Source organism: Aedes albopictus, chromosome 1 (genome assembly GCF_035046485.1).
Source record: "Aedes albopictus strain Foshan chromosome 1, AalbF5, whole genome shotgun sequence".
NCBI lineage: Eukaryota > Metazoa > Arthropoda > Insecta > Diptera > Culicidae > Aedes > Aedes albopictus.
This window is the reverse complement of record NC_085136.1, coordinates 85,921,579-85,935,219: the sequence shown is the minus strand read 5'-3', so window position 1 is coordinate 85,935,219 and position 13,641 is coordinate 85,921,579.

Below are 13,641 nucleotides of genomic sequence, written 5' to 3'. Positions count from 1 at the left end.
GATGACCCCCCTTGGACGAAAGTCGAGCGGAAGAGGAAGAAGAAAAATCGCAAGTCGAGGAGATCAGGGACGCCGCACCAAGAAGGCGTAGAAGAGCAAGTGTCAAGCGCGTGAAAGGCGACGCGCTCGTCATCAAGACCGAACATTCTAAGTACCCGGACGTTGCGATGCGACGCCAAGCTCGTGGATCTGGGCGACGTGCGCAGCATTAGACGTACTCGTACGGATAAAATGATCCTAGAACACATGGTTGGAAATAGTGAGTACCTGTTCAAGGCCCATCGTTTGGAGCGCCCCGTGGTCATCACAGTAGCAAAGTCAGGACAACAGCTGCTGAGTGAATATGATGGAGAGGTGAGGATACTTGCAACAGTGGATGACAAGCAACTGAGGTGCGTCGTCTACGATGTTCTGTACGTTCCGGATTTGACCCTAAACCTGTTCTCTGTCAAGAAAATCGGCGAACGCACCACATTCACACGCGACGAAGCAAGCATCACGAGACCAAATGGTTCAAGAGTCTGCACAGCTACGAGGAGGACCAAGCTGTATGAACTGAATGTTGAGTTGATTCCATCAAGCGAGTCGGCTCTAGCTGCTGATTCTGGAGCCCGGCGGGTTCTGTGGCATCGGTGATACGGCCATATCGGCAATTCTGGCCTGGCAAAACTGGTTCGTTGCAACATGGTGGAAGGCTTGGACGTCGGGAAGAATCTGGAAGCAAACGAAATTTGTGAATCCTGCATGAAAGCGAAACAGGTGAGATTGCCATTTTCTGACACACCACGAGCCAGATCCAGCCGTGTCACAATAGATCTAAAAACAGGTCGCAGGTCCAACAAGGAATAGAACCAGCCGTCCGATGGAGTTGGTACACACCGACGTTTGTGGGCCATTCGAACCAGCCAGCCAGCCAGCCGTAAACATGTTCGTGAGCTTTATTGACGATTTCACCCACTTCACGGCGGTGTACGTGATAAAGGCGAAGAGTGACGTTCTGGAGATGTTCATGAGATACTCGGCGATGGCAGAAGCACACTTCGAGCGCAGGATCACACGGATACGCTGTGACAGCGGAGCGCATGAACCGCACCATCATGGAACGATACCGTGCGATGTTGGACGACTCAAACGGCACATGTGGAACGAAGCGGTGCAGGCTGCGGTATACGTGATCAAACGAAATGAAGTTGAAGAAGAAGCAAGGGCGTCCGAAGAAATTGAAATTTTCGAATCGCTTTCAGAGGATGGAATCGCGGAAGCGGAAGAAGCCAAAGCAGTACGACGAACCGACATGAAGCGGAAGCAGCCGGAAAAGTTTTCCGACTACCACCTGTATGGAGCGTTTGCGTTGAATGTCGAAAGCTACATCCAGAATCTCCCTGAGACCATCGACGAAGCAAAGAAACGAGACGACTGGCCAGAATGCCAGCTGGCGATCAACGACGAACTCAAACCCCTGGAGGACCTGGGACTTGGTAGACCTGCCGGATGGTTGTCGTGGGCGATGCCATGTAAGTGGGGGTGTCCTACGTTAGGCGGAAACACGAAAGGCGGAATCACAAAAGGCGGAAATACAAAAGGCGGAATTATCGAAAGGCAGAAAGTCACAAAAGGCATACTTACGAAAGGCGGAATCACAAAAGGCAGAATCACATAAGGCTAATTAAAATTTGCCGGACGTTTTGAACCAGCAGAGCAAACGGCCGGCCGTTTGCTCTGCTGGTTCAAAACGTCCGGCAAATTTTAATTAGCCTTATGTGATTCTAACATTTATGCCACAGTTAGTGAAATCGACATTAGAAAAAGAGGTTGCCCTTTTAGGCATTGTTTAGTGTGTGTCAACCGCACCTTCTACCGTCAATCCACTTCCACCGAGACGAACCAACACTTGACTGCAAGGCTGAAAGCCCCCGAATTCCATTACCTCAAATGACCCATCACCCCGGACATTTTTTCTCAATTATAAATGTTCTATTTTCCTGAACAAAGGAAACTCATCCCGTCCCGTTCGTCCCGGAATGAACTAGCTTGACTGATAAAATTTCATTCAGCTATAACTTGAAAGAACAGCCTATGATTAAAAGAAGGGAAAATCTCAGATACAAATATTTACAGTTGCAACGCCAACAAATTCCTTAAAAGAACAACTAGAACAGCCTATGTCTGAAAGAAGGATACATAATGATTACATTAGCAGTTAGACTGCCAAAAAAGTCCTTAGTAGTAAGGCCAGAAAAATCTTTGTTAAAAACGTGGTCCACTACTTGGTGCACCGTTAATTATCCAGAGCAAGTCTCTAGATAGGCTTGTGGATACTTCATACGGGGTAACGGAATTCGGGGTGATGGAATTCGGGGCAATGGAATTCAGGATAATGCCCTAAAGCCGATTTAAAGAAGGAACAATCTTTGATAAAAATATGTGCAGTTTCAAAGCTAACTAATTCCCAAATGGTTAAACTAGAAAGAATACCCTATGAAAAAAGAAGGAAATATTTCAGATGATCGTATTGGTAGTCAGAACGTCAAAAACTCCTAATAAATAAAACTAAAAAGAACAGCTAGGGGTCTCCAGTTAGCCTAGTGGTTAAGGCTATGGATCGCCAATCCGGAGACGGCGAGTTCGATTCCCGTTCCAGTCGGCAAAAATTTTTCGATTCCCTGGGCATAGTGTATCATTGTACTTGCCTCACAATGTACAAATTCATGCAATGGCAGGCAAATAATGCTCTTCAATTAATAACTGTGGAAGTGCTCAAAGAACACAAAGTTGATGCGAGGCAGGCCAAGTCCCAGTGGGGACGTAGAGCCATAAAGAAGAAGAAAAAGAACAGCTTATGTTGAAAGAAGAGCAAATTTTTGCAGAAAATTTGAACAACCCATTCAATTTCACTGTTGGTTCCCTGAAGTTTGTCCGCAGCTCTAAAACGGCATTTGGCAATGGCCAGACACCAACACTTTCTTGTACTCGGTTTAAAAAGGTCACCAATTTCCCTAGAACCCTATTCAGATAGGTTTCGATGGTTTTTACTGATTCCGCCATTTCAAAATTACGCCTTATGTTATTTTCCGCCTTTCGTTACACTCTTAAGGTGGTCTGCCTTTCGAGTTTCTGCCTTTCATGATTCCGCCTTTCGTGTTTCCGCCTTTTGATAGGGTCCCGGCGATCAACGACGAACTCAAATCCCTGGAGGACCTGGGACTTGGTAGACCTGCCGGATGGTTGTCGTGGGCGATGCCATGTAAGTGGGTCTCCAAGATCAAATACAACGACGATGATACGGTTAGCAGATACAAGGCGCGGCTAGTTGCAAAGAGGTGCTCTCAACGATACGGACTGGACTACCAAGAAACCTACGCTCCGGTGGTTCGGATGAGCACAGTTCGAACGTTACTGTCTGTTGCTGTCCAGCGGAAACTGCATCTACACCAAATGGATGCACGAACGGCGTTCTTGAACGGGGACCTACAGGAAACGGTTTTATGAAGCTACCGCCAAAATTTGAGAGGGGGAAGAAATTCTGCATACTCAACAAATCGCTATACGGAGTGAAGCAGGCCCCTCGGAGCTGGAATAAGAGGTTCCACAAGTTTATGGTGAAGCTTGGTTTCCAGCGATCAAAATATGATAGCTGTCTCTACACGTCCACGAGGAAAAAGGTTCAACTCTACGTCGTCCTCTATGTGGACGATATTATTCTGGCGTCGGACTCGTTGGAATAACTGGAACGAATCAAGAGGATGTTGGCTGCAGAAATCGATATGGTTGACCTTCAAGAGCTAAACCATTTTCTGGACCTGCGGATTAAACACAATAGAAAGAAAAGGTACGTTAAGTATCAATCATACTAAATATGTGCTTGATCTCTAGAAGCGTTTAGGAATGGAATGCAAACCAGTTTCGATCCCACTGGAGCCAAGTACCAAGCTGGTTCAACTACAAGATGGCCAGGAACCATGGAAGTGTCCCTACCGTGAGCTAACGGGTTGTCTCACGTACCTCATGCTGTCATCTCGTGCGGCTGTAAATCTCCTCAGCCGCTTCCAGAATGCACCAATCGAGGAACACTGGAAGGCCCTGAAACGAGTCGTGCGGTATTTTCAAGGGACGAAGGACTTCTCCTTTTTTCGCTGGAGATCCGAGGACTGGGGCTGGTGATGAGGAAATTGCGGAGATTGCAAAATCCCTTTGCGTACACCACAATGTCCAATCAACGTTCTCCAGCAAGACTACGAAGTACAAGGATCTAGCGTTGGTGGAGTGGAAGGCCAGGTTTATTTAATTCTGAACCATTCAACACAGAAAAATGAGAATCCTGCGAAGAGTGGTAAAATAAAACCCATCAAATCATTGAAGAAGCCCTTTAATGAGATTAAAGTGATAAATACCATTGTTATGGCACAGCAGTTACTGCGGTCAACACCACACGTGGGACAGGCGGTGTATCCTCCATGAATGGCATAGATAGAACAATAGATTATAGTGCTACTGAGGGAGGACTGGGTAAGTTTTACGACCCAACCAGGCAAGTTATAACCGCAAACACTTTTACATCGTCAAACCCTTTACGTGCGGTTATTAGAGTGATAGCTGTCCTTGCCCTGTGTTCCAGGTTTGAGTGGGTGTCTGTCTCTAGTTTGGCATTGCGGAACGGAGAGGAAAAACGTTAGCATTGTGACCACCCCCGCACTTGGGACTTTTTGGTAAATAAATATCAATTAAACAGAAGGAGCCAACATTCTCTCAGAGAGCCCTGTCCCCTTAGGGGGATTACGGGCGGCGGGAATGCCTGCAGTACTTTTACGGCGTAGCTAAACATTCTAACAACAACAACAGCTTCATTTGGGTCGTTGTTCTCGAAAGGTGACGCTGTCCCATTCTCGTTTTTTAGTGTCAGCCATACATGGCAGCGGCGGTCGCCTGAAGGAATGAGCATGGAACCGATGGGAGGGGAACCAATTAAGCGGGATATATCTTGATTAGGGAATGTTTGTCAGTTTAAGCTTTTGACTGGGATGGGGATATCATACTAAATTATGTTTACACTGCGGTCCATCCGAGAACTGGTTTAGCGTAATTTACGCACTTGCTATGCCGGAGATTGTAGGTAATTTTGGATGGTAGGAAATAAGGCTCTCATTTGAGATGATTTATTAATCGATGTGATTCAATTAATGATCAGCTATATTGTAGATTTTTCACGATACCCTCTTAGCATATTGATATTGAATTGATTCCGGGAATGGGTCATTCGTGGGAAATTAAAAACCTGGGTCGAAGACAACAATTATGTTTGCGTTCTTCACACATTCCCTTTATACTTCCCAATCCAAAACTGTTTCACTGTTTTCTGTTTTTTAGTCATTACATCGTACCCAATAAGGAGACCTCCTTTATGCTTCCAAATCTCAGGATCATGGATTATGACCGGGTGGCCCCCATCCACTCGGTCCAACAGCATCCATCTTTGCGTTGACTGACGATGTCGCCCCATCGAGCCCCAGGAATCAAGAGCGAATATAAATGCGACCAGATTGTTTGAATTTAATTGCACCACGCGGGTAATTGTCTGGTTGGGGGGGTGTCATAAAAGTTGACTTCGCGCTTTACGATCGTGCCTCCGTGCCGCGCCTATGGAAAATATATGGCGAACTGAGCCCATTGGGGATTTGGGATTCCGGTATTTATGCATTTCCTTTCCGATGATGGCGCTGTCTATAGGGCCTCGTTGACGTTGTCGGAAATGAATAAACATTCATCCCTCTTTGATTCGGATGAGTTTAAAGCGCATGATTTTATTATGCCTTGGGAGTAAATTTTATTGAGCCACTGATGGTCGTTATTTTAATGTCAATGAGCTATGAGGAAATCCTGGTATTCAAAATTCAATCTGGGTGAGGATGTTGAACACGTAGTTAAAGAAAAATGCAAATTATGTTAAGAAGCACTTATTTTCTTTGAAACATACTTAGGGGTGATACACAAATTATGTAACGCAAAAATTGACCTTTTTTAACCCTCCCTCCCCCCTATGTCACACTTTTTGTATGAAACCTCAATATTTTTGTAAGGTAGGGTCGTCACGTTGTACAAAACTCCCCTGCCCCCTAAGGGCGTGACGTAATTTGCGTCCGACTCCTTACTATCAATTTACTCCGTTGAATCTACGCCGAATGTAGAATTGGTCGCCACTGGATTCGGTCCTGGGCAAACCGCTTCAAGTCACCCTGGACGTTAAATGCTTTTAGGCCCTCTTCGCTCCTAGGTCGTCAGGTCTAATGGCACAGATGTCTCTAATGTACGATAATGTGCCTCTGGGACCGGCCCTATGATCCATGCCCAATGCAGTCTGTTTTCCGTTCGACATCCTTCAACGTCCAAAACTCATGGCTGTTGTGTGAGGTAGAGTGGGGTTAGGGACCGTCTTCTACAACAAAAGTAGAAGCCAGGACTACCCACTAAACAACATTCCCATGGCCGCTAAACTGTTCTTCCCTCCGGAACCACCCAGAAGAGAGAGGCTAGTGCACATCGCACCTTCAAGGTTAGCTGCGTGGCCTGCACAACGAAGTGACACGAAGAGCTGATGACAGAGGGGTCTCCACCTGTCCCGGCCCTTTTCGGGGACCGCTTTCCAACAGCGGACTCGGATCAAACCCAGCAGACCGACGCCACGACAGCAATAATGCTACCAAGTTGTTCACTCGCGGACACTTAATTGCTATGAGGGTCGACCGCAGGGCACACCGGTATAACCTACGTAGACGACTCCGAACCCTTGGACCACCTCTTGTATAGCGTCTGAACTAGCCATTCTCCGATGCCACGCTCCACCTCTTCTGTAACTCCAAGACGATGAGGGTGATAGCCGTTGAAACGGCATTCCAGTCAATCTCATCCCTACACATCTTCTGGAGTCTGGACAAGTTTGTCCGGAATTGTGTCCTCCCCGTATGTGGCAAGCATGCGGTCACGCATTGTGTGAAAACGCTGGTATATGAACAAAATGTATTCCGCCGTTTCTTCTAAACCAGCACATATCGGATATTCGTGAGATCCCGCATGACCGAAACGATGTGTAGATACTGTTCCCTACGCCGGGCCACCATACCTTAGTATGGACGTAGCGACACTAGCCAGAAGCTTGTGCTTACTGGCATACACCGCAGAGCTATTAGACACCATTCGGGACAGTGCCACACCCACAATAGCTGTGGAGGCTCTTTTGCAGGCGTAATCAACGTGGAGCTTATCGTCGATCATCACCCACAAATGCTTGACGGAGTGCTTCAAAGTGATAGTGCAATCGCCTGCACTGATCACCGCTTGCTGCTCCGACTTCCGATTGTTCACAACCATCACCTCAGTTTCGTGGTGAGCCAACTCCAGTTTCCTGGACCTCATCCACGCCTCCACAACCTTGATCGGGTGGTGGTAGTCAACTCCACTTCTTCGATCGTCTCACCGAAATGTCGTCAGCAAAGCCGACACTCAAATCGGGAACTCTAACCTCAACATCTCGTCGTACATGACATTCCATAACATCGGACCCAAGATGGAACCTTGCTGGACTCCTGAGGTTATGTGAAACCACTTCCAACCCACCTCTGTGTCGTAAACTAGTATTTGATTCTGCGGAAGTAACTTTCGAGAATCTTGTACAGGTACCCGGCCCAGACGCAGGAGCGAGAGCTTCGACAATCGTATGCCAACTGGCGCTATTGAACGCGCTTTACATCCAGAGTCACTACCGCACAGTAGCGAATCCTTCTTCTCTTACGCTGAAGCTATATCTCAGCGGTTTTTGTAACCTACAGGATAGTGTCTACAGTCGACCTTCCTTTCCGGAAGCCGTACTGGTTACTCGATAGACCATTTTCACCCTCGGTGAACCTCAACATTCTATTGAGGATGATCTTTTCGAGCACCTTCCCCGCCGTGTCAATCAAGCATATTGGTCTATATGCCGACGGGTCTCCGGGTGGTTTCCCCGCCTTTGGCAATAGTACCAGGCTCTGCCTCTTCCAAGCTTCTGGGAAAACTCCCTCGTCCAGGCATTTCTGCATAGCAGACCTGAACACCTCGGGAGCCTCTGCAATAGCTACTTTTAAGGCCAGCTTCCGAACTCCGTTCAAACCTGGGGCCTTACCTACGCTAAGGGACTTTCCAATCTCCGCAAGATCCACATCGGTGACCCTCTCCTTATCACCACCCCCAGTTCCCGGCTGTCCTACGAAAGGAGGCAAATTACTAGGATCATGACGCGGAAAAAGCTCCTTAGTGATCTCCTCCAATATCCCTGGAGATTGCGCTGTAGGAGCCATTACAACTCTCGTCTTGGCCTTCACGATCCTGGAGGCAGGACTTGCCTACTGGCAGTAAGCCGGCGGTCTCCCATTTCAAGGGTGGACTTGCTTAGGCATGGTCGCATCGCATGCACGCGAGAGCACCGCTATACCAGCTCGTCCCCGCTTGGACCGAGTAAATTTCGCTCACGGCGGAGCGCCTCCCTAAATACCTCGTCGTTGAAGTATGATGTCTTCCACATTCAAGGGGTTTACTTTGGCCTAGCCACCTCTTCCTCCACCCATTGACTGCTGTTGTTGTAATCGATACTGTAGCAAACCACTAGACGATCACTGCATGTGCAGCCATTGTCTACCCTCCAGTTCGAACTACTTTTTAGGCCAGGATTAACGTATATAATCGACTCCGCTCCGTTCCGGCTAAAAGTACCGACATTAGTCAGATCGACATCTAGCATAGCCAGTGCGTCTAGGAGGATCTGACCCCCTGTTTAGTAAAACGGCTTCCCCATTCCACGGCCTAGGTATTGAAGTCACCCGCTATTACCATTGTCATTGGCCGTCGCCCTTTCAGCAAGGTCGTCATACAGTTCAGTATCTGTGTAAACTGCTTGATCGACCACCGCGGAGGCGCATAACACAAAGCCTTCGAAGGTAGTAGACACCAACTTCTGGACAAGTTATTCACCCGTCGTCAATTTCGCCGCCATTTTTCCGGACCCATCCGCGACCCAGTTGCCGTTGCCGGCGGATACTTGGTTATGATGGCAATATCCGTCCCCCACACATAAACTGCCCGACAAAGCAGTTGCAGAGTTGCTTCACAGTGGTTCAGGTTCAGCTGCGTTACCTGCACTGTGATTGTTCACTACAGCTTTTTTGACGGCCGGGCACCTTAGACCATCACCCGTTGGGTGCCTGCTGTTCACCTGGGTGGACTCAAGCAGTCTTGTGCCTTATGTTTTTTTTGTCTGTATTAACGAGATTTTTAACTCTAGGGTAGTTCATCTCGGGACCCACGCTTTACTTCCCTTCCGAAGGTGTTTCCAGGTCTTCGGCGTGATAGTCTTGTGTTCGAACCACCACACCAGGTCCTCTCCGCTTGTGCCTTACGGCATTCAGCGCCGCATCGCCTGTACAGCTTGCTCCTGTAAGAGTTTTACAGCCCCATGTCTTGTGTCCTGGTTCCAGACATTTAAAGCAAACCTCCGGTGGCTCATGCAATGTCAGTTGGCATACTGACCAGCCCACCTTGATCTTCCTTATTTCAACGGATTTGTTTGCGTCCGCTACAGGTTCCTGCCGGGCCCTTCCTTAGCCGAACGGTTGCGGTGGCCACCTGCACCTTGCATTGTTGCCGCAATGCCGTGACGAGCTCTGCCGCGTCAGTGATCTAATCTAGGTTTTTCACCTTCAGGGTCGTCTCCGCTGTAAGAGCCCTCACATCGACACTCTCGCCAAGGACATCTTACGCCAGACTTTTGTAAGCGGCGCCCTTGCGCTCCTTGTGTCGCTTGAGCTCGAGAAGTGATGGTAGAAGTAGCATGATCTGGTTTGCCGGGCTAGGGTTGCACCGGAAGCACGTGATGCGTTTACGAGTCAAGTTTCTCCCAAAGAGGACAAACAAGTTGACGCGTGTGGCGAGTAACAGCAAAGAGCTGACGTGAAGCGTCTGCAGATGGAGCTTTGCAGTTGTTCCGGAAGCGATTGCAGTACGCAACAAGCCGCGTTAGCTTGGCTAATTCAGAAAATTCGCTTAAAATGTTTACGTTTTCGTTAACTAACGCTCTTCCTAATCTATTACTCTCCGGATACGATTATTGCTTCCAGTGAGCGATTCACACGGAAGCACGACGATAGACAATGAACTAGAAACTGCACACTCCGGCCACTGTTCATCGGGAGGGTGAGAAATGCTGGACCATGCCACCAAAGCTTGTTGTTGAGAAACTGGCTTGGAAACATTCCTCGGGAGATATGCTCGGGATCTTTTGGGTCGGTTGGCATTCATGGTGGAGCCTTCGTTGCTGGATCTCTGCGGCCCGCGACACAAAGATTTGAAGATTTGAAATGTCTCCCTCTACCATGCTGCCGCAGACAAACAGACATAGCATATGTTCAATTTCCATCGACCACGCTTTTAACGATCATTTTAAATCTTCATAGTTGTGGCTTTTACAACCAAAGGCGTTAGCATCGTTTTTATTTGCGTTTGACGATTCACACTAGTGCCTAGTGAAGATATTGCACAACACAACGTGTTTCGTGAAACATTTCCACGAGGTGATGTTAATGTGAAGTGGGCAATAGATTTTCATGAAAATTGTTCTCGATGTTACTTCGTCGGTGATGTTACGTCTGTTTGTCTGTGATGCTGCTGACTTACTCCTAAGCTCTGAATTCTACGACATAGGTGTGCTGCCCAGAGATTTTGAATGAATATCTTGCGCTCACGATCACGGGACCAAGAAATCCGAATGGGTGGGTCGAAGAGTTGAGATATCTCGCGGTACGTCGTATACGTCTGGTAACTATCCGGTGCGAAAGGGTCATCCGATCCACACGCAGCAGAAAACCATAGTGTGTAAGATTGAATAGATATGTCATGCACAGTTGAATTGAATAGAATTTGTTGCTACATATACATGCAATACGAAACAAAAACAAACAGAAATGTGCTTATAACTAGAAGGTTGAATTATTAAAACTTATCCTAAAATCAGCTTAAATCTAGTTAAAATAAATACGAATTGTTGGACAGTGGACAAGCTTACAACCGAGGACTAGAAATGTAAGTCATTATATCTATTTCGTGTATTTAATTCGATAATTATTGAGCGAAATATATTGCATATATCGTCCGAAGGATTTTTCCATTGCTGTCCCAACAAAACTTTTTAGATTTCTATCGAGAAATCTTACGAAGATGTCGACTTCCGCGAATATTCCTGGTGCCACGGGACCAAGTACAGAACCGATGGGGCAAAGCTGTCTACAAAGTGCAGAATCGCTGAAGCAAGGCGATCCTAACCTCAATTCGGGTGTACATCGGGAAGGTTCCGGTGCTGTAGCGTCAATCATCGCTAGTTCCAGGAAGAGTCGATCATCTAGAGCGAGTTCCCGAGCATTACGTGCTTCCCTGGAGCTTCAGCGCCTCGAGGAAGAAAAGCGTCTGGAGAAGGAGTTCATCGCCAAGAAATACGCAGTCCTGCAGGCTCAGCTCGACCAAGACGAAGAAGGTAGCAGCAGTAGCGGTAATACACGTAAATCTTCCAGTGCCCGCTCACGAAGAACGCACGATTGGGTACAGAGCCAGTTTGTCCCGACTACGAGTAACACCACCGGACCACAAACGATCCCCGTGGGTTCTCAGTCCCGAACCGGCACCATCCCCAAGGTTGTTCCAGTGACTAGCCGCTTGGACGAGTCGATAGTGTCCCAAATGCGATCGTTATCCATCAATAAGGATCCGGCGCCAGTGGACAAAGTTGCACCGAGCGTACAGCAAACTGCCATATCATCGTTTATCCCGACACGCCGTCGGTTAGCTCACCTGCAAGCTCAAAATGACGTGCACGATACCGTGCAGACCATCGAGACGGACTGCGACGACGGTGCTATAGGTGGCTTCAAAACGTTTTCGACGGATCATCAGGTGCTGCCGACTGCGGTGAATTTCTCCATTTCTCCTACCACACCGGAGGCGTTGATGGAGCAGCTGAGCGAGGTCCAAAGGTGTGCGGACAGCCTCCAGCAGCAGTTGATGGCCAAGACACCCGGTCATACTCAAGATCCTGAGCGAAACCCGGACGAAGCCCAGCAATTCCTGCCAACGCAATCATCGACGGTGAATGTGCCACGGCCGGCGCGCAAAGTGGCATACGAATTTCCGCCCATCGACGGTAGTATCAGAGTCACCAGCTCGGTAAGTCATACGTGCTCCAATACTATTACAACACTTGCCCCGCAACTGAATATTATAAGCTCGCTCGATTCGTCACCACCGGCACGAGCTGTCGAACAAATAAATAAAACACCCCCTCCGGCCACCGGACCATGCTTACTTCCCCCCATTCTACCATTCGTTCCTGCACATATGAGTACGCCTCAAGCCCACTCTACTCCCCCCTCCGTGCACACAGTTTCCTCTCGATTGACTCCAATCATGTCGCCGATGGTTCCCACATCTTCCCCCATCGCCTCTGCCGTCTCCACCGCCAACGATGTTGCCCGGCGACAGCTATTCAGTGGTCCAAACTCACAACAACTCGCCGCCAGACACGTCGTGCCCAGAGAGCTTCCTGCTTTCACCGGTGATCCAGTCGAGTGGCCGTTGTTCCTGAGCTGCTACCAGAATACGACCGATATGTGTGGCTATTCCGATGGAGAAAACCTGATGCGGCTGCAGCGGTGCCTGAGGGGAAACGCACTGGAAGCTGTTCGAAGCCATCTGATGCATCCTTCATCTGTGCCGCTGATCATCGACACGTTGAAAACGCTGTATGGACGTCCAGAGCAGATCATCAGCTCGCTACTCTCCAAGCTTCGTGCAACGCCAACCCCCAAGTCGGAACACCTGGAGAGTTTGATCGGATTCGGTTTGGCATGCAAAAACCTTTGTAGCCACCTCCAAGCAGCGGGTCTTCATGATCACCTTTCTAATCCATTGTTGCTTCAGGAGTTGGTGAGTAAGTTGCCAGCCACCCTTAAGCTGAACTGGTCACTCTTCAAGCGTCAACATGTGCACGCCGATCTTACTACGTTTGGCAACTACATGGACCAGATTGTGACAGCCGCCAGCGAGGTGACGTTCTTCAGTGAAGCAGATGGACATCGTGGCAAGCAAGAGAAACCGAAGACGAAGGAGAAAATGTTCGTGCACGCCTCTGAGGAGAAGATAGTGGAAAGCGTTGCTGTCAATCGTCAGGAGAACAAGCCGAAACCCTGTGTATCCTGCAAGAAGGACGGACACAGAATCAAGGATTGCCACACCTTCCGAAAGATGCTACTAGCAGACCGCTGGAAATTAGTGCAAGAGCGATTCCTATGTCGTCGCTGTTTGGGTTCTCACGGAAAGTTCCCATGCAAGGCAAGCAGCTGTGGGGAGAATGGTTGTGAGGATCGTCACCACAAACTCCTTCATCCGGGAAATCCCCAATCATCCCGAGCAACCGAACCGCCGACAACTACAAGCACAGTTACCGTTCACCGTCAGCTCAAGCAAACCGTACTGTTCCGGATTCTTCCAGTTTCACTACACGGGAATGGTAAGACAATTAGGACCTATGCCTTCCTCGACGACGGCTCATCTAGAACTCTGGTGGAAGCGAAG